The sequence below is a fragment of the Bos indicus genome, chromosome 27 (genome assembly GCF_029378745.1).
Source record: "Bos indicus isolate NIAB-ARS_2022 breed Sahiwal x Tharparkar chromosome 27, NIAB-ARS_B.indTharparkar_mat_pri_1.0, whole genome shotgun sequence".
NCBI lineage: Eukaryota > Metazoa > Chordata > Mammalia > Artiodactyla > Bovidae > Bos > Bos indicus.
Genome location: NC_091786.1, coordinates 14812891 through 14832772, shown reverse-complemented (window position 1 = coordinate 14832772; position 19882 = coordinate 14812891). Strand labels below are relative to the sequence as shown.

The window sequence follows — 19882 nt, the reverse complement described above, 5'->3', positions numbered from 1 at the left end:
GGGATAAGGTAAGCTTTCCCTTGCTTTCAAGAAAATAGCTGATTTAAATTAAAACCAGCTGTCACTTGGGCCAAAGGAAATCAATGCAGATAGTACTTGAGAAATCAAGTTTTGAAAAAAGCCCACATCCTCAAACTTCTGCAGAATTCAAGGCTTCACCTGGGGGGTCTCTGTGAGCCTCCAGCACAAGCAGCGTGGACTTGGCCTCCAGCCTCCCTGGCCTCCCCTCCCCTGGGTCTATTTTACACATGCTAGAGTATACATTGGGCTTTCCAGGAGGCACATTGGTAAAGAATCTGCCTGCCAATGCAGGAGACACAGGAGATGTACATTCAATCTCTGTGTTGGGAAGACCCCCTGGAGAAGGAAATGGCACCCCACTCCAGTATTCTTGCCTGGAGAATCCCATGGACAGAGGAGCCTGGTGGGCTACAGTTCGTGGGGTCACAAGGAGTCAGACATGACTGAGCACACATGCAATTGCATATGTGTCAATGCTTCCTCCCCGTCTGTGTCCACATGTCCCTTCTCTGAATCTGTGCTTCTATTCTTGCCCTGCAAATAGGTAAATCTGTACCATTTTTCTGGCTTCCATATATATTCATGTGTGTTAATACAGGATATTTGATTTTCTCTTTCTGACTTACTTCACTTTGTGGGACAGACTCTAGGTCCATTCGCGTCACTACAGTCTTGTTTATTTTTTTTTTGTGGCTGAGTAATATTGCATTGTATATATATGTACTACATCTTCTTTATCCATTCTTCTATTGATGGATGTTGATGCTTTCATGTCCTGGTTACAACACTAGTTACAATAGTAACTAATGCTGCAATGATGTGCCTTGAGCATCTATTCTTTACAATGGGCTGTAAGTGAAAAGTTGAATTTGAGGCATGCCCTTGGAGCAGAACTTGCTGAGTATGAGTGAATATGGAAGAGCTAAGAGGAAGAGAACCTGAGTCAATTCCAAGGCTACAAGAAGTTCAGAAGTCTCGGGCTCCTGTGGGCAGAGATGGGAAAGCGTGGATAGCTGTCTATTTGATGAAGTCAATTTTCATCAGACTAGATTTCAGGTTGGATTAGGATATTCACCTGGACTTGGCCCTTGAGGGGATCAAAGACAGTAGAGTGAAGGAGGGTTCCAGAAACTGTAGAAAAATGAAAGGAGTCCAAGAGAGAAATTGCTCCTGTGGGTCCCAGTGGACCCCGTACATGGACTTGTCTTTCTACTTGCCCCACAGCTGGTAGAGGATACTTCTCACAGACACACAGTTAAATCTGTCTTCTCAACTGCATGAACTTTTGTCTGAATTTTGTCACTTACTTCCCGTTTCCACTTTCACGTTTCCACTTAAAACTACAGTGTGTGTAGTGAATGCTGAGGAGTGGGTGTGCGAGGTGTCTGGGTGGCCGAATCGGTTAGGAGCACTCAGAGGCTCAAACCTGGAGGAAAAAAGCGCATTCCCAGAATTTACAAAAGTAATCTCTCTTGGCGCGTCATTATTTCAGCTCCCACCACCAGACCTGTCTACGCTGAAGTGCCACTTTTCGAAAAGCCTGTTTCTCTTGGCATCCACGGTGAGGCCAGGGCGCTCTTGTTACAGGGGTTCATCTGGCTTCAAGAAACACATTCCCAGCAGGAGGGGCTGGCGAGGGTGGTGGCAGAGCTTGAAGGCGTGCTGAAAGCCTTTGATTCTGAGCTCAGCAAACCCTCCTTCAGGAGGTTCCCCACACGGAGCCAGGCAGTCTCCACCGCAGGTGGGTCTCCCGTCTCACTCTCCTCTCCCCGCTGCTGACCGATGGGACCTCAGGCTGCTGCCTAGGCTGCTCCATTAAGACTGCTTTGCCATAGACGGGTTAAAGAACACTTCAAATGGATTCAGAGGGAGCCTGAGTCAGCAGGTCAATGTTTATTTCAGAGACACTTTCGACAACACCTACTCGGGTTTCAGAGTCCCCATCCCTGAATAAGGCCATTGTGTCCATGGTCTCCCAGGCGGGGACCCCGGGGCAGGTCTGGGGTTCCTCTGGGTCCTGTGTTGGATCTGGTGCTTGATCGTGACCTCCTCCTGTCTTTGGCCCTTTCCCTACGAGGAGAAGGGGCTTGAGAGCTGGGTCACGGAGTCATGCAGGGTACACGCACCTGGATGAGAGGTGCCCAGGCTGAAATCGCAGACAGGCTTGTGTGAGGGGCTCTGCCCATCCTTCCCGCCCCGAGGAAGTGATTCCCCCTGGGTGCCTGCCTGTAAGATGGGGCGCTCCTGCAGTGCCAGGACAAGTGGGACCTAGAGCAGAGCGTCCCAGCCAAAAGGACGGCCTCCCTCAGATGCAGGGGGCTGGAAGCTGAGCCATCGTTTCCGGTCCTTCCTGCCTCTTCATCCATGCTTGCCACTTGGCTGGTGCCCTTCAGCACTCCACTCTGTCCTGGTGGGGCTTACCTGCTGGACGGCTTTTGCTTCCTCCCTCAGCCTCTCGAACATCTGCTGAGATGTGTAAGTTGAAGTAGAGATGGGATCCAAAGAAGCCTTCTGTGTAGATTTCATCAAGATCTGGTCAAAGGGGAGGTGGAAGCCTCTAGAAGGTTGTGTGTGGTGGGGGTGGAGATGGGGGTGTTTGGGGCTCAGCTCAGCTGTCCTCCCCACTTCCCCGGGCCTGGATGATCCTAGGAGGATGGCTGCTCTTCGTCACGAGCCTCAAATAACCTCCCTGAGTTCTGATGGAACAGATAAGAAGGAAAATCATGTTCCAGAGAGTTCACTCTCAGACTGTGTCAACAGCTGCTGAAAGCTAAAATAATCCAATGAAAACAAAAATGCCTCTTTTATTTATCCGATTCTCAACCACCTGTTGGACTTTTGAACCCACCAGCCAGCTGCGTGGTGATTCACGCCTCGGGAGATTCCATCAGTGGACACAGACTGGTTCCTACCCTTCAAATGCAGGGATCACTGGGGTTTGGTCAGCCAGTCGTGAAACCCTTTTGGGGATGGAACTCTGGAGAGTGACCTCTTTACCTCCCCGTTTTGGTTGAAGGCCTCTCCTAGAATGTCCTGTCTTTCCCTTGGCTGATACACTTCTTACTTCTGGAAGGGCTCTACTCCCATCCTCCCTGCAACCCCCCAGCCTCAACCCCAGCCCGGCCGCAGCTGCCTTCCAACCCATCTTTCTTTTTCAGGCCAAAGTAAGATGCCCCCCACCCCCCATACGGCCTTGACCCACAGATGGTCACATTTCAGAGCTGGGTAGTGCTTTGAGAGCCCATTTTCATTCATTTGCTGATTCCTGGACCACCTACTGTCCGAACCACTGAATCTGGTAATTATTACAGCAACATGTAACTTTGACATAAATTCATAATGTATGTTCGTGTATGATCACTTCTTATGCAGGCTATGCGAACGTTTTCTAGGTGAGACTGCTCTTCCAAAGGGACGTGTCCTCTGTCTTGGATGAGCTTATAATGAAGCTGAACAGCTCAGTGTGTGTGGAGTCACAGGCCAGGACGGAATAGGCACAGGGGTTGTGGGGACCACTTCTGAGGAGGTTTGCTGAGGTGATGGTATTTGAGTAAAGCCTGAAGGACGTGAGAAAGTGAAAGTGTTAGTCACTCAGTCGTGTCTCTCTGCAACCCCATGGACTGTAGCCCACCAGGCTCCTCTGTCCATGGGATTTTACAGGCAAGAATACTGGAGTGGCTTGCCATTCTCTTCTCCTGGGGATCTTCCCAACCCAAGGATCAAACCCAGGTCTCCCACATTGCAGGCAGACTCTTTATCACCTGAGCCACCAGGATTTGAGGGAGGAGTTGAAACCTGGAGAAAAGGCTGGGTGGGGGTGACTGGCATCACTCAAGCCAAGGGGCAGAGGCAGGAATGATGGAGCATTTGGAGAGCAGAGCTAGGCTTTGAGACAATTGCTCTGCTATTTCTGAGCTGTGTGGATTTGGACAAGGCTGTCCAAGACCAAGGGGAGAGTTAAAGAGCCTGGGAGTCAAGTCTCCGGAGTGGACCTAGGGTCAGGGGTCTGATAGGGAACTGGCAAGACTAATTGAATGTGGAGGATCAGAGAGAAAAACAATTTCAGGATTAGATAAGAATTTGACAGAATTAGGGGAAGATGAATAAGTCCATCTGTATGTAAAGTGGATCCAAGTTCACAAACTTGAGTATATTGGTTCAATCAGTTCAGTCGCTTAGTTGTATTCGACTCTTTGCAGCCCCACGGACTGCAGCACGCCAGGCCTCCCTGTCCATCACCAACTCCTGGAGTTTACTCAAACTCATGTCCATTTAGTGTATTAGAAATTGTGCATGTCTGTATTTTCTTTAAAAAAAAAAAAAAAAATCTAAATCTCTGGGTAAACTTGAAAGCATTCTAAGTCAAATAAGCCATAGACAAAAAGAGATGTATTGTTTGATTCCACTTACCTGCGGTACCCAGAATCGTCATATTCACAGAGATAGTGAGTAGAAGGTGGTTATCAGGGGCTGGGGGAATAAGCAGTTAATGTTGAATGAGGCAGAGTTTCACTCTGGGATAATAAAAAGTTCTGGAGATGGGTGGTGCTGACGGCTGCACACTCAGGGTGAATGTTCTTCATAAAACTGAACTATACACTTAAAAGTGGCTCAAGTGGTAAGTTCTATATTATGTATATTTTACTGCAATAAAAAAAAATAAATCTCAGTCTGACTCTGACCTCCCTCCCACTGGGCTCAGTGGAGATTCAGTTTCAGTCTCTACTGGGTGGGTGGTGGTGTGACCTCTTTTCCTCCTCTGTGACTTTGCAAAGGTCCTGGACCACATACCCAGTCCTAAGGCATTAGGACTTCAGCCCTGGTCATTAGTCTCCTGAGAGTTTTATACTTTTAGTTCTTACATCTAGGCTCACGATACATGTGGAGCTAATTTTTCTGTGTGGCGTGAGATAACTGTTCTGGCACCGTTTGTTGAAATAATAATTTGTTTCCTGCTGAATTTTCTTGACATTTTTTGTAGAAAATCAACTGACCACGAATGCTAGAGTTTATTGCTGGGCTCTCAGTTTAACTCCCTATGTGCGTCCTGATACTAGGACCACACTGTCATGATCACTGTAGCTTTGTGGTAAGTTGTGAAATTGGGGTGTGTATGTTTTTCCACTTAGTACTTCTTCTTGAAGATTGTTTTGGCTATCTTGAGTCACTGGTATTTCCAAATGAGTTTTAGTATGAGCTTTTCAATTTCTGGGGGGAAAAAAAAAACTCTAGCTAGGATTTTGTTAGGCGTTGTGTTGAATCTATACAACAATTTAGGACATATTACCAATGTAACAGTATTAAATTTTTTGACCCACAAACATGGGACATCCATTCAGTTTCCAAAGTCTTCCCATAGCGCTTTATAATTTTCAGGGCACAAGTCTTTCCCTTCTTTTTAAATAATTTCTAGGCATTTTATTTTTTATTTTATTATGAATGGAGTTATTTTCTTAATTTCACTTTTGCAGTGTATGAAAACAGTGGATTTCTGGGTGTTGGTCTTGTATCTCGCTACCTTGCTGAATTTGTTTATTAGATCTAATTGAATTTTGTGGGTTCCTCAGGATTTTCTGCATTGCAAGGATCGACAAGATCCTATTTCCTGCAAATAAAAACAGTTACTTCTTCCTTTCTAATCTTGATACCTTCAAATGGTCTTTATAATCATCTTGGAGCTATGTAAGGGCAAATTCTCAGATGAGAGAACTCAAGTCTGGGTGGGGGGGGTAAGCAGTTAGTACGAGGTTACCTAGCCAGGAAACGGGTAAATCAGGACCAGCGCAGAGGACCTCTGCACCCCCACCCGTCCCTCGGCATCTTCGCCACGTGGCCTCTGGTTGCTGGAGTCAGAACCTTTGATGACAATGGAGGCCTATGTCTCTGCAGCACGACTGTTCTCCTTTGTAACAAGCAGCCAGATTCAGTCAAGAGGGAACAGAATGTACATTTCCCAAATGCCTACCGGATTTCTACATCTGTGTGTCTACAGCACTTAGTGCTAGGTGTTTTCAAATCGAATTTCAGGCCATCCTCAGACAACCCTGGAAGGCAGGCATGGTTACCCTGGTTTTCTATCTGAGGAAACTGAGGCTGAGAGACATGAAATCGCTTATTCAAGCTCACAGAGCCCCAGGCTGGCAGAACCTGGGAGTACGGCATCCTGCGTTCCTGTTGGGACCTCCCGCTTTCAAGGAAGTGGCTCTCAGCGCAGCGCTGTCCTGCAGCCATCCAAGCGTCTGCCCCTCAGCCAGAGACCTTGTAGCTGCATTTGTTATGCACACGACACACGCCTGCACACACACACTCCACAGTGCGTGTGTCCCTGCCCTTCCAGGCTTCTTCCAGACCAAGAACCTCAGGGACAACTCTGTTTTTAAACCCTCCTTTGTGTGTCTCAATGGACAATACGAACAATAAGCGCTTCTGGGGTTGAGTATAAAAGAGAGGATTCAACCTCAGACACTTAGCTACTTATCTCAGACGGCCACGGCTGAACAGTTGTACGGCATGGCTTAAACAGGCCTCTTTTGACAAGCCACATCTGGGACACTGACCCAGGCCATCGCAGTGACCGCGGAGCAGGTGTTTATTCGTACACTCGGTTCTGGGGCCTGGGAGGGCCTGGTGGTCCCAGTGAGGGCTGGGCCCTCCCCGTCAAGTGTCTCATGGACCCTGACACTTGGTAGGAACTCAGTAAGCATCACTTTGTGTTTGTTTTAGAGTTTCTTAGGACTTCCCTGGTGGCTCAGATGGTAAAGAATCTGCCTGCAATGCAGGAGACCTGGGTTTGATCCCTGGGCTGGGAAGATCCCCTGGAGAAGGGCATGGCACCCCACTCCAGTATTCTTGCCTGGAGAATCCCATGGACAGAGGAGCCTGGTGGGCTGCAGTCCAAGGGGTGACAAAGAGACAGACACAACTGAGCAACGAGCACGTTCACTAAAGTTACTTGGAAACTGCTTTATCCTTAATACTCAGCCCATTTCCTTTTAAATTCTCTTTGCCATCACACCCCCTCTTCTTACAAAAAGGCAGCCCCCGAGGCTAGGCCATCACGGGGGAGCTTTGTAGTTTCACAGCGGATGAAAAGTCCAAATGGACGTTGCAAACACTGCTTAAAACACAGCTCGACAGCCCCCTTCTCCCAGCCCCAGTCCACACCAGTTCAGGATAGGTTTCCGAAATGCAAAGCACAAGTGTGTATAATTAAGTATTTTGCACACTCTGTCAAATATTTTAAGAAGTGAGTAGATAGCCAATTGGAAACTCCTTATGGTTTAACCTTTTCGCTAAATTCCAAACCTGGGAGGACTGCAGCGCTCTGGTGGCTTAAAACAACTTCTGTCTTCTTCCCAAGAGATTTTAGGTTTGGGAGTTTAAGTCATTTATAACCAGGAGTCTGGAAAAGTTTTCAGAAATAGCAGTTCCCTCGGGCGAAGGGTGTGAGGTAGAAGGTATCCTTTTTACCCGGCTTCCACCTCAGGTGGTTTTGTGGTCAGCAGAATACGAATTTCTTAGTAACATGAAATAAAAAGGCAGTGCTTCTGCCAAAACAAGATTACCTTGTGTTTGACTTTGCCATGTCTTCTAGTCTTTCCCGTCAAGGCCAGACGTAACCGCCTGTCCCCTCACACGAGTCCCCGTTCTCTCCGCGTTTGGGTGCCCACCCTGGTGCTGACCACCCTGGGCACGGCCCGGTCGTTTCCTCTCTGTCTTTGGTGACGTCTTCATGAGAAGGGTGATAGATTAGAAGCAAGAGGTGTTAGTTCTAGTCTGGCTATGGTGGCTTCTAAACCCTGTGGCTTCAAAGTCTTTCTGGGTTCAAGTTTCTTTCCTGAAAAAAAAAAAATGAGGGGTTGAGGGCTCAAGTGTTAGTCGCTCAGTTGTGTCCGACTCTTTGCAACCCTGTGGACTGTAGCCCGCCAGGCTCCTCTGTCCATGGGATTCTCCAGACAAAAATACTGAAGTGGGTTGCCATGCCCTTCTCCAGGGGTTCTTCCCGACTCAGGGACTGAACCCAGGTCTCCTGCATTACAGGCAGAGCCTTTACCAACTGAGCTATAGAGAAGCTCCCCTGAGCTTGAAGGCTCCAAGAAGTAGATTTAAATGCTGTGACAGGTCCTCTGTCTTATCTATTGTCATGATCGCGTCTCTTTTATTTAAAAAAACATGAGTTCTTCTTTTTAAAATTTTTATTTATTGTTTGTTTGGCTCAACGTTGCATTGAGCAGCATGTGGGATCGCAGTTCCCCAACTAGAGATCAGATCCGTGCCCCCTGCACTGGAAGGGCGAAAAGTTCACCGCTGGACTGCCAGGAGTGTCGTCCCCTGCTGTGACCACTTCTGGTCTGTTTCCCCTGGAACTTTCCCACCTTGATGCATGTCAAAGGGAAGAGAGTGCTGTTGTTGCCCCGTGCGCCCTCTGCACAACCATCGCTACTGAACCCAAAGGGCACTGCAGCTGTGGTTGGCATTTGAAGCCAGACAGCCATACACTTATTTTTCAAAGGATGAATATTGTTTTTACCCCCATGCCTTGCCCTGTTAAGATTCATAGTTATGATTTTTTTTTAAGGACTACCAGAGACCCTGTAAAAATGGTATCATCTTCTTTTTAATAATAATTTTATTTTATTTATATTTGGCTGTGCTGGGTCTTCGTTGCTTTTCTCTAGTTGCAGCGAGCAGGGGCTACTCTTTAGATGAGGTGCACAGGCTGAGTGCAGCGGCTTCCTTGTCGTGAAGCTCGGGCTCTAGGGTGTGCGGACTTCACTAGTTGCAACACATGGGCTCAGAAGTGGCGGCTCCGGGCTGCAGACCACAGGTTCAGAAGTTGTGGTCCAACGGGCTTAGTTGCTCCGACTTGTGAGATCAACCCTGGTCAGGGATCAAACCCGATTCTCCTGCATTGGCAGGCGGATTCTTCACCACTGAGCCACCACCAGGGTCGCCCCCAGAGTATGATTTTAAAAAGAGGGAAAGTCACCTGGTTTGCGGTAGGATTCGGGAGCGGGGTGCGAGGGGAGGGGGTTGGAAACCTCGGCCAGAAAGTTGTACTTAAAGTCACATCCTTCACTACCAATTTCCCGGAGGAACAAAGTTTAATAATTCTTTGGGGAAAAAAACTAATGGACTCCATGCCCCTCTGTTTCACTGGAGAAATCCCCGCATAGAACCATGGCAAGGAAAGAAGGGCAGCCAGAGAGCAATTCAAGGCCTAATCTTGAGGAACTATTTATTATTAATATATCGACTTCAGTCCACTCCTCCAGCGTGGGGCCTGCTGGCCGGTTGGGCACATGGAACTGCTGAGTTCTGAGCCTCTGAAACAGCCGGCTTCTAATAGACAGGCCAAACCTTCCAATAGCAACATCCAGTGTCATCTTTCAGCTTCTCTCTGCGGAATTTATCTTTTGACCATCCCTGCCTCCGACAGACTCTTCATTGGGTTCCAAGTTTCCTCCCTCCTCTCAATCCACCCTTATGCTAAGTTCCACTGACTTCTCTTCTGCTAACCCCTTCACACGGAGCCTCCGGTGAAGACTTGTTCACTGGTCTTTGCTTGTTCTCCAGTCTTTGCTTATTCCCTCTCCCCATTTTGGTGGTCTCACCCTTCATGAGGTCTCACCCCTCATGCACACTTACTGTTGACTCCCATTTGTCACCATCTCTGCCCCAGATCACCACTAATGTACTTTATGTCTTTTTAGTTTTCCCTTTTATGGATATTTCACATAAACGGAGTCTTTCAATACATGGTCCCTTGGGTCTTGCTTCTTTTACTGAGCATACTATTTTTGAACAACAGACTGGTTCCAAATCAGGAAAGGAGTACGTCAAGACTGTACATTGTCACCCTGCTTATTTAACTTATATATATGCAGAGTACATCATGAGAAATGCCAGGCTGGATGAAGCACAAGCTAGAATCAAGATTGCTGGGAGAAATATCAATAACTTCAGATATGCAGATGACACCCTTATGGCAGAAAGCGAAGAAGAACTAAAGAGTCTCTTGATGAAAGTGAAAGAGGAGAGTGAAAAAGTTGACTTAAAACTCAACATTCAAAACACTAAGATCATGACATCTCATCCCATCACTTCATGGCAAATAGATGGGGAAACAATGGAAACAGTGAGAGACTTTATTTTCTTGGGCTTCAAAATCACTGCAGATGGTGACCGCAGCCATGAAATTAAAAGACACTTACTCCTTGGAGGAAAAGCTATGACCAACCTAGACAGCATATTAAAAAGCAGAGAGATTACTTTGCCAACAAAGGTCCGTCTAGTCAAAGCTATGGTTTTTCCAGTAGTCATGTATGGATGTGAGAGTTGGACTATAAAGAAACCCGAGTACCGAAGAACTGATGCTTTTGAACTGCGGAGTTGGAGAAGACTCTTGAGAGTCCATTGGACTGCAGGGAGATCCAACCAGTCCATTCTAAAGGAGATCAGTCCTGTATATTCATTGGAAGGACTGATGCTAAAGTTGAAACTCCAATACTTTGGCCACCTGATGCGAAGAGCTGACTCATTGGAAAAGACCCTGATGCTGGGAAAGATTGAGGGTGGGAGGAGAAGGGGACAACAGAGGGTGAGATGTTTGGATGGCATCACCAACTCAATGGACATGAGTTTGGGTAAACTCCAGGAGTTGGTGATGGACAGGGAAGCCTGGTGTGTTTCAGTCCATGGGGTTGCAAAGAGTCAGACACGACCGAGAGACTGAATTGGACTGAACTGTTTGTGAGGTTCAGTCACCAGGTGGCAGGTGTCCACAGTTTGTTTCTTTTAATTGCCGAGTAATATTCCATCATATGGCTATCCCCCAGGTTTCTATAATGAAAAAGTCTCAAAGCTACAGAAATGCTGAAGTAGTATTATGAGTATCTGTGTGCTGTGCCTCTCTCAATGTTAATATTTGGCACGTTTGCTTTTATGCTCACGTGAGAAATACAGGGTTCTATTTTGGCTTTTGCGCCTGCTGAATCAGCTGCAAGTCAATTTCTGGGACTTCCCTGGTGGCCCAGTGTTTAAGACTCTGTGCTTCCCCTGCAGGGAGCGTAGGTTCGATACTTGGTCGGGGAACTAAGATCCCATGTGCCTCATGGTGCAGCCAAAAAAAGAATGTCAACTGTTAACATCATGACACTTTACCCACCGCGCCCCCTCCCTCCAGTAATGCAGCATGTCTAGGATATACTTTCATATGACCACAATTATTTTCCGATTTTTCTCCATTGCCAAAAAAATATCCTTTATAACCTTTCCTGAAATGAAAAATCTAATCATGGTTGAAGCAGTCCGCTCCGCTGCCATGCTTCTTTGCTCTCCATCAAGACTGACATCCCTGCCTTTTTGTTTGCTTTGGACTTCCACCATGTTGACATTCTTGAGAAGGCCATGGCTGTATTTTAGATTTGTCTGACTTTTCTTCGTGGTTAGATTCATTAAAAGCTTTTTTTTTTTTGGCAAGAATACTGCATTTTTAAGAATCCAAATTAGGACAAGGGGTCATCCAAGTTAGGACAGCGTGACAAGTGTACAAAGGTCTAAGCTGTTGGGACTTTTCTAGAAGAGGGTCCACAAAACTCTCCCTCTGCTCACCCCACAGATGTGACACGCCGCATGGCTCTTTGCGGCCCTGGTTGGGTGGTTCTCACAGGCTTTTTTATCTTGAGGTTCACAGGGAGTTTTGTGGTAGATGTTGTCCATGGGATGTTGGTACTGCTCTTTTTGTCTTTTGTGTGTGGGGGGGTTGGTGACATTCAAAATCTGTGCAAATCAAGAAGATACTTTTGAAAATGAAAAACGTTGCTGAGAATCAGAAACAACAGCTAGGAATCAGAACTGTCCTGGGAAAATGCTGCCCGTGACCCAGAAATCCTAGTCCTAGGGACAGATAGACTCTGAAGACGTGGATTTTCATCATTCTCATTGTGGGTTTTTTGAGTATAAATTTTGGTATTACAATTTAACCTTCTTTGGGACTTCCCTGGTGATCCAGGGGTTAAGACTTTGCCTTCCAATGCAGGAGGTAGGAGTTCCATCCCTGGTTGGGAAGCTAAGATCCTCACATGCCTCGAGGCCAAAAAAACCATAAAACATAAAACAACAGAAACAATGTTGTAACAAATTCAATAATGACTTTAAAAACGGTCCACATCAAAAAAAAGTCTTAAAAAATTTTAACCTGCTTTTTAGTATGTTGGGTCCCTTGTCTAAGGATTTCTATATTTCATCAGTTTGGGAAAGTATCAGCCATTATCGGGGAGCAACATTACATAGCCATTATGTAGCGCTGCCCTTCCTCCGGTCCCCCTGTTCTTCCTTCTGCAGCTCTTAACCGATGTAACGCAGAACTTCCCACTCTATCCTCATCTCTCGCCTTTGTCTTAGTTTTCCACGGCTGCTATAACAAATTGCCGCAAACCAGGTAGCCTAAAACAACAGAAGTGTTTTCTTTCACAGTTCGAGGATCCAAAACTCTGAGATCGTGATGTTGGCGGGTTTGGTTCCTTCTAGAGGCTCAGAGGGAGAGCATTCCATGCCTCTCTCCCAGCTTCCAGCACTGCCAGAACTCTTTGGTGTTCTTGGCTTGTAGATTCATCACTCTGATCTCTGCCTCCATTGTCACATCGTCTTCTCCTTTTGTGCGACTGTGTATCCTCTTCTTATAAGGGCACTTGGATAGTCTAGGATGATCTCATCTCAAGATCCTTAATTTCACCTGTGGAGAACCTTTTTCTAAGTACAATCACATCCACAAGCTCTGGGGGGATGTACCTTTTAAGGAACCACCGTTCACCCCACCACAGTCTTTCTTTCATATTTGACCTCTTCCTCTTTAATCTCTTTCCTCTGGGTCACTCAATTATATATTCAATTTCACTATCTTTTCAGCTGTGTTTATTCTGCGATTTATCTTTCCACCAAATTTTAATTTAAATGATTATATTTTTAACATCCAAAGTTCTGTTTGATTCTTTCTTAATCCTGCCGGGTTATTTTTGATAGTCTTTTGTTCCTTGATAATGTTGATTCTCTTTTATTTCTTTAAACATGTCATAAAGCGTATTTCATATTCTAAATATGATAATCCCCAAACTCTAAAGCCCTTGGTGCTAAATTTGTGGTTTATTGTTTCTGCTGATGTTCACAATGACTGATTAGTTAAGGTAAAATCAACTGCGGCACACTTAACCTCCACAGTCTCAGTGGTTTAACACTTAGGGTCTTTCTCTGTTACTGCCATCATGTCAAGTTGACGGATTGACGTGGGGCCTGTGTGGTCATTCAAGGACACTGACTGACACAGGCTCTGCCGTGTTCAACATGTGGCCTCCAGGATCACCCTGAGCGCCAGCATCCTGCTAGTGGACAGGAGAGCCCCTAGAGGACCCCAAGCGTGGTCTTTGTGGGCCAGGCCTGGCAATGGCATCGACCTCTTCTGCCTTCCTTCCTTTGTCCAAACCACGGGTCATGGCTCCACCTGGATGCGAGGGTGGCTGGAAACTAGAATTGCTGGCTGGTCTGTTGAAATGATTATTCACTAACGCAAGGAAGGCAAAGGCCATTGGCTAAGAGCTACCTGCCTGAGCCATACGATTTGTTTCTCTGTGTCTTAGGTCTTTCTTTCTTTCTTTTAGCTCACAGTTGATTGAACTTAGTCTGTGGGAAATCTGAGGGCTTAAATTGGAACTTTACTTAATAGAAAATATTCATTTGCTTTGCTAAGAAAGAAGGGACACTACTGACCTGGGACCACTTGTGAGCTTGGCAATATTTTAAACTCACGTGCATATGTGTGTGTGTGTTACCCAAGATCTAGTTATATTGTATCTTGTAGTCTTATTGTAGAGGGAGAGTCTTTCAGAGCATTCACATCAGTGTTGCTCGCTTGCCTGTCAATGGTGGAAAGTATCTGTGCTCCTAATATTCAAGTTTATTTTGCTGGCTGTGCAACAGCTGGCAATCTAAAATGAAAAGCTGTTCACTTATTCCCACATATGGTATCTGTCTGATAGAATCGCATATTCTCGGTTAGGTCCCATTAGTCTGACACTGGTTTACTACTCAAGTCCGGACCAGGGATCCCTCCTCCTACAGGCTCACGTTTGCTTCAGCGACTAAGAGGGCTGCCCTGGGTATGTGACCGCCTGGCCCCGCTGGCCTCTCTCTGTGCCTCGGCCTGAATCCTCAGCATGTTTAGTATCTTCACAAGCAGCTCTGGGGATGCTGGGATGCCTTTACATATGAAAAGTGTCAGACAAAATACCAGGCTGGCAAAGGTGCGCGGCGCCCAGCGAGATCCTGGGTGAGGCTGCGAGTGATGATTATTGTGACGGCCAGTAGAGGGCAGTGTCGGGCCAAGCGCAGGGGAGCTGTCATAAACGCCTGAGGTTAGTTTCTGAACTGGAGATTCACTGGTTACAAACCTTCCTGAGTAATGGTAGTGGGTGGTACTGCCTTTTTCTCCCCCCACCCCTTTAAGGGGATTTGAGAGTCTATTTCAAGGGCTTGTGTGTGACTATGAGACAATAAATAGGCTACCCAGCCTTATCCCTCCTGGAGCCATTGACCACTGCATGCTGTTTAATAAGGTTGCCCTTTATTTATTTATTATTATTATTATTTTGGCCACACAGCATGTGGTATATCAGTTGCCTGATGAGGGATCCAGCAAGGATCAAACCTACTCCCCCTGCATTGAAAGCTCAGAGTCTTAACCACTGGGCCACCAGGGAAGCCCAATAGGGTTGCCCTTTAAAAGAGGATTTAGGTGGTGGTTTGCATTTCCCCAATGCCTACTGTGTGCCAGACATCATGCTAAAGTTTTGCCTACCCCAAATTATTTAACTCTGGACAAATGTATGGGGCTTCCCAGGTGGCGCTAGTGGTAAAGAATCTGTCTGCTAATGCAGGAGACCCAAGAGACTAGGGTTCGATCCCTGGATTGGCAGTATCCCCTGGAGTAGGAAATGGCAGCCCACTCTAGTATTCTTGCCCAGGAAAACACCGTGTGCAAAGGAGCAGAATGGGCTACAGTCCATGGGTTCCCAAAGAATCGGACACGACCGAGCGACTTAGCACACACAAAGGTATGATTGTTTTTCAGAGGAGAAAGCTGAGGCTCTCTGCAGTTAAATGACTTGTGTGAGATCCCAGCACAGGGGCTGACTTTGATCTGTTGGGCTCCAAAGTGCTTTCCACTCGGCCACGTGCTTCTCACTGGTCCTCGGTTCCTGCCAGTTTTCATCCTTCTTGATGCTTCTATTTTTAACTCAAAAAGCTCCTCTATTCAGATGACGTCTTCAGTTTGGACTGGGAAGCTCTCAATACATCAGAGATACTTCTCACACCTAGCCATGTGATAGTTGCTTGTTTGAGTTACTCTTTCATCCCCAGGGCAAGTTATCTTTCAACACATTTTATATATGCTAAGAGCACCTAGGCAGAATTATGTACACAGATCATTAGGCCAGGTGCAGCGTCAGCTCCAAACGCTGTCTGTTTGTATGCAGATCACTCATTGACCTGGGCACATAAGCTGTGGCTACAGTCATGACCTAAACTGATTTTTTAATCCCATGATGTGGGAGACCGGTCTCACTACTATGGCCACACCTGACCCAAGGCAGTGAACTTGCATGGGCTAGCATCATACTTCACACATGGGGGTTTTTGTTTGTTTGCTGTAGATTGGTGGGTTCACACTGGTGGTTTAGTCACTAAGTTCTGTCTGACTCTTGCGACCCCATGGAGGGTACCCCGCCAGACTCCTCTGGTCTATGGGATTTCCCAGGCAAGAATACTGGAGCAGGTTGTCATTTCCTTCTCCAGGGTATCTTCCCAACTCAGGGATGGAACCCGTGTCTCCTGCCCTGCAGTATGATTATTTAACAACTAAGCCACCAGGGACTGGGTTGTCATTTCCTTCTCCAGGGTATCTTCCCAACTCAGGGATGGAACCCATGTCTCCTGCCCTGCAGGATGATTCTTTAACAACTAAGCCACCAGGGACTGGGTTGAATCATTAACATTACCTCACATGCCCGAATAGCTGAATTTGATCATTCTCTATCAATTGTTGTCATTAATGGTTGATCCAGTACTGTTTTGGTATCTGTTGTTGGAGATCGCCCATTAGCCATTCTAGGTTGTACACTAGTTGAAAAGATGGATCGTCGAACATGGCTTGGATCCAGGACCTAAGTGTGCCCTCCTCCTTTTTAAACAGAATTGAACTCCCCTCCTTACCCCCAGCCCTGCCCCAGTCACAGGTCGGGGCAGCCGGAGAACCAGAGCAACCCTCTGTGCTGGTGGGAGGAAGACTCCTGTCCTGGGTGAATTTATGGGGAGGGAACACAGAAGGGGCCTCCCACCACCTGTAGGCAGACAGGATGGGAGGTGGCTGGAGCCTGTTTTATACCAAAGTCATCCCACTCCAGTAGCAGGAGGACTGTGGCTGACCTGATGTCACTGCGGGAGGGGAGGGTGGCTGAGTGGGGCGGAGTTGGATGCGTTATCACTAGGGAGAGGGAGAAGAAGCTTTTAGACCGAGGTATTGGTGGGCTCTCTCTTGTGTATGATGTATTCCTTGGCGGCTCAGACTGTAAAGAATCTGCCTGCAGTGCAGGAGACCTGGGTTTGATCCCTGGGTTGGGAAGATCCCCTGAAGAAGGGAATGATGACCCACTCCAGTATTGTTGCCTGGAGAATTTCATGGACAGAGGAGCCTGGCGGGCTATAGTCCATGGGGTCGCAAATAGTCAGACACGACTGAGTGGCTAAGCACAGCACAGCACAGGAATGCTCAATAAAATGGGAGTGTGTTTCAGAAGGGATTCCATCTTAAATGCAGTAATCAATTCAAGTTCTTTTCCAGCTTTGTGCTGAGATGAGGATAGATTAAATTGTCTGGAAATATCCTTGAGCTTTGGTAAAAATTAGCTTTCCCCAAATAAAGAGTGTTTAAAAGTCCCAAGCTTACATTTTTGTCCTTATTCTGGAAATAACTTTTGTTTCTGTACCTGTCTTCTAGTTGCTAAATAATTACACCAAGCTAGCATATTCCAGAAAAATAATACATTCTTTTGAGTCCAGTGACCTCAAAACTCTGAGCATGAATATCTCTAATCAAAAAATCTCTCCCCTCTTAACATTCTGGGGTTATTTTTGTTGCAAGTCCCTACACTTCACACTATAATCAAAGCCTGTTATCTTGGACTTGCAATATTTGTGACTCAGACTTAATCAGGACTGTGTCTAGCACATACATCAGTTGTTGCATTTAAAGATGTGCAAATTGTGAATTTTTCTTTCAACTTGATCTTGCATATTTCTCTCGAAACCACTTCTTTAACACACCAAATTCTGTCTTTGAACAAGTTAAGAAAATAAGATGTATTTCCTAGCAGAGGTGACCCATAAAGCCAATTAAAGTTTGTGAGTTAGGTCAGTACTTCTAGCAGTGCACTCTTCATTCCTTCATATCTCTTGGGTATCGAGTAGTTCCTGAACACTCACTAGTCTAAACAGGGTCTCAGCTCATCTTTAGACCTTCCAAATGGAAAAGTTCAGAGAGGAGTCTAGCGGTGGAAAAGTCTGGCTTATATAACGTTCTCAGGCTGCTGAGCTCTGAATCCAGCGTGCAGTTACTTCTTGGCATCGTGTCAATTTGAGGTGATGTCTGTAGATACGTTCAGTCTCTAAAATGCACCCTTTAACTGGAGACCCCTACACCGCAGACCTTTGGGAGCCTCTCGTTCTGCAGCTGGACACCTTCCAGAGGGAGAAGGGGGTAGGAGTCCCATCCGCTTTGTTAGCACCCCTTGTTTGGCAGTCTCCCCTCCTTCAGAGATATTTATGGTACAGTTTGTGCATGATAATCAATTGCCAGCGGCAGGCGGGTCTGGCTTTTCTGAAGATCCGAGCTCCTCCCTATGATTACCTTGGGGAGAGCCTCAGAGGCAGTCCCTGGATCTGGGGCAGTTTCTACCCAAATGACCTGGTGGGCTGGGGAGGCACCCAGTGGCCGGAGGGCAGAGGCTGCTGGGGAGGGTGCGGGTGCTGAGTCCCGGAGACCTGGCTTTGAACTGGGACTCTGCTCTCCTGCCAGCTCCCTGGCACTAACCTTGCCCCTCAGCCACTCTGAGCCTTACTCTCCCACCTGCCGCACGAGCACAGTATTATCTGCCTCTCAGAGTTGTGTTGAAGACTAAACGAGATGGAAGCACCTAGTTCCAGGTACAGGGAAGGTGGCCGAGACCTGGTAACTAACTAGTCCTGTTACTAAGCTGATTAGCAGACACCTGTCAAGGTGGCTCAGACCTTTGGCCTTCAGGTCATGACCCCTCCTGAGTCTAACTCCAGCCCAGGTAAAGTGCTTCCTGAGTGGGCTGATTCCCGGAACCTGACCCCTGATCCCTTAGGGTCCCCAGAAGTCCACCGGTCCTTGAGGGCGGGTGCTGTATGATGGCGTGAGAGCTGCTCCGGCAGCGGCAGCAGCTCCATCTCTCGGGTTTGTTAAGGCTTGGGGGGCACCCAGTGCCAGGTGAACTGGTGACCCCCGGTGAGCTAGTGTTAGAGGGCCATCGTGGTCAAGAGTGAGGACTCTGGGTCCAGGCTCCCTCGGTTGAATCCTGGCTCCACGTCACCTGCCGGTGTGAGAATTCAATCAATCTACTTCTCTGGGCCCCAGTTACTTCACCTGTAAAGTGGGCCTACCGTGAGTACTTGCCTGTTAAGGTGATCGTGAAGATTAAACGTGCTGGTTTCCTAAAGCTGCTGTAAGTACCACAAGTGGGGTGCCTTGGAACACCACAAATGCATTGTCTTGCTGTTCTGGCGGCCAGAAGCCAGAAACCAAGGAGTTGGCAGGGCCCTGGTCCCTCTGAAGTTGCCAGGGGAGGGTCCTTCCTCGCCACCCCCAGCTTCTGGGGTCCCTGGTATTCCCTGGCTTGTTGATGACCGTCTTCTCCCTGTGGCTTTACAGCATCTTTCCTCTGTGCGCATGTCTAAATGCCCCCCCTTATGAGGACATCAGTCTGATTGGATTAGGGGCCCCCTGTGACCTCACTTGAACTTGATTTCCTCTGTAAAGATCCACTTTCCAAATAAGGTCACCTTTTGAGGTACTGGGCGTTGAGGACTTCAGTATATCTTTTTGGGGAGGGTACTATTCAACCTGACGAGGGCATGACAACCCACTCCAGTATTCTTGCCTGGAGAATCCTCATGAACAGAGGAGCCTATTTGACTACAGTCCATAGGGTCACAAAGAGTAGGACATGACTGAGCGACTAAGCACAGCACAGTACTGTTCAACCTGTAACAGGTGGACTTAGAACAAACCTTGGAACATAGTAAGCATTACATATGTTTTTAAACTATTTTTGTCTTTAATACTCATCACAGTCCAGCCAGGGAAGTAGTATTATTATTCCCATTTTAGAGATGGAAATGTGAGGCTCTGAGAATTTAAAGATTAGCCTCAATGTCCACAGCTAGAAACAGGGGAAGACCCCTTCACCCCAACTCTGACCCGTCTGACCACGCACTCATGCTGTCTCCACCGTCCCCGTCAACCTCTCAGAGATGGGCAGCTTGCCCACAGCTGGTGCCGGGTGTCCATCGTGCATGCTTATAACCCAGACTTCCGCAGGTGCGGCTGCAGAGGCCTGCGTGCAGCTCTGGGCTCAGAAGTCACCTGAGGGCTGCCTCTGGGTGAAAACGTGTATGCTGTAAAAGAATCACTTCCAAAGTCCGCATTAACATTTTGTAAGCTGTGTTTATATCTCTATGTTTTGACTAAACTGATGTGCCTAAAGTATGACTTCAGTTTTCAACCAGC

At 47.1% G+C, this 19882-nt stretch overlaps 1 protein-coding gene and 1 long non-coding RNA gene across 6 annotated transcripts in view; one reads left to right on the top strand and one right to left on the bottom strand.

Annotated features, from left to right (window-relative positions):
• Positions 1-19882, top strand: part of ENPP6 (ectonucleotide pyrophosphatase/phosphodiesterase 6) — a 103481-nt gene that overhangs the window by 26838 nt on the left and 56761 nt on the right. The window lies entirely within an intron of this gene.
• LOC139180218 (uncharacterized) lies at positions 1883-19061 on the bottom strand. Of its 2 annotated transcripts, none has more exons than XR_011564537.1 (4): positions 18770-19061; positions 7587-7858; positions 2443-2717; positions 1883-2167 (listed from the first exon to the last, which is right to left on the bottom strand). It is a non-coding gene; the product is annotated as an uncharacterized lncRNA (long non-coding RNA). The 2 variants fall into 2 exon arrangements; XR_011564536.1 differs by having other exon boundaries at positions 1883-2091.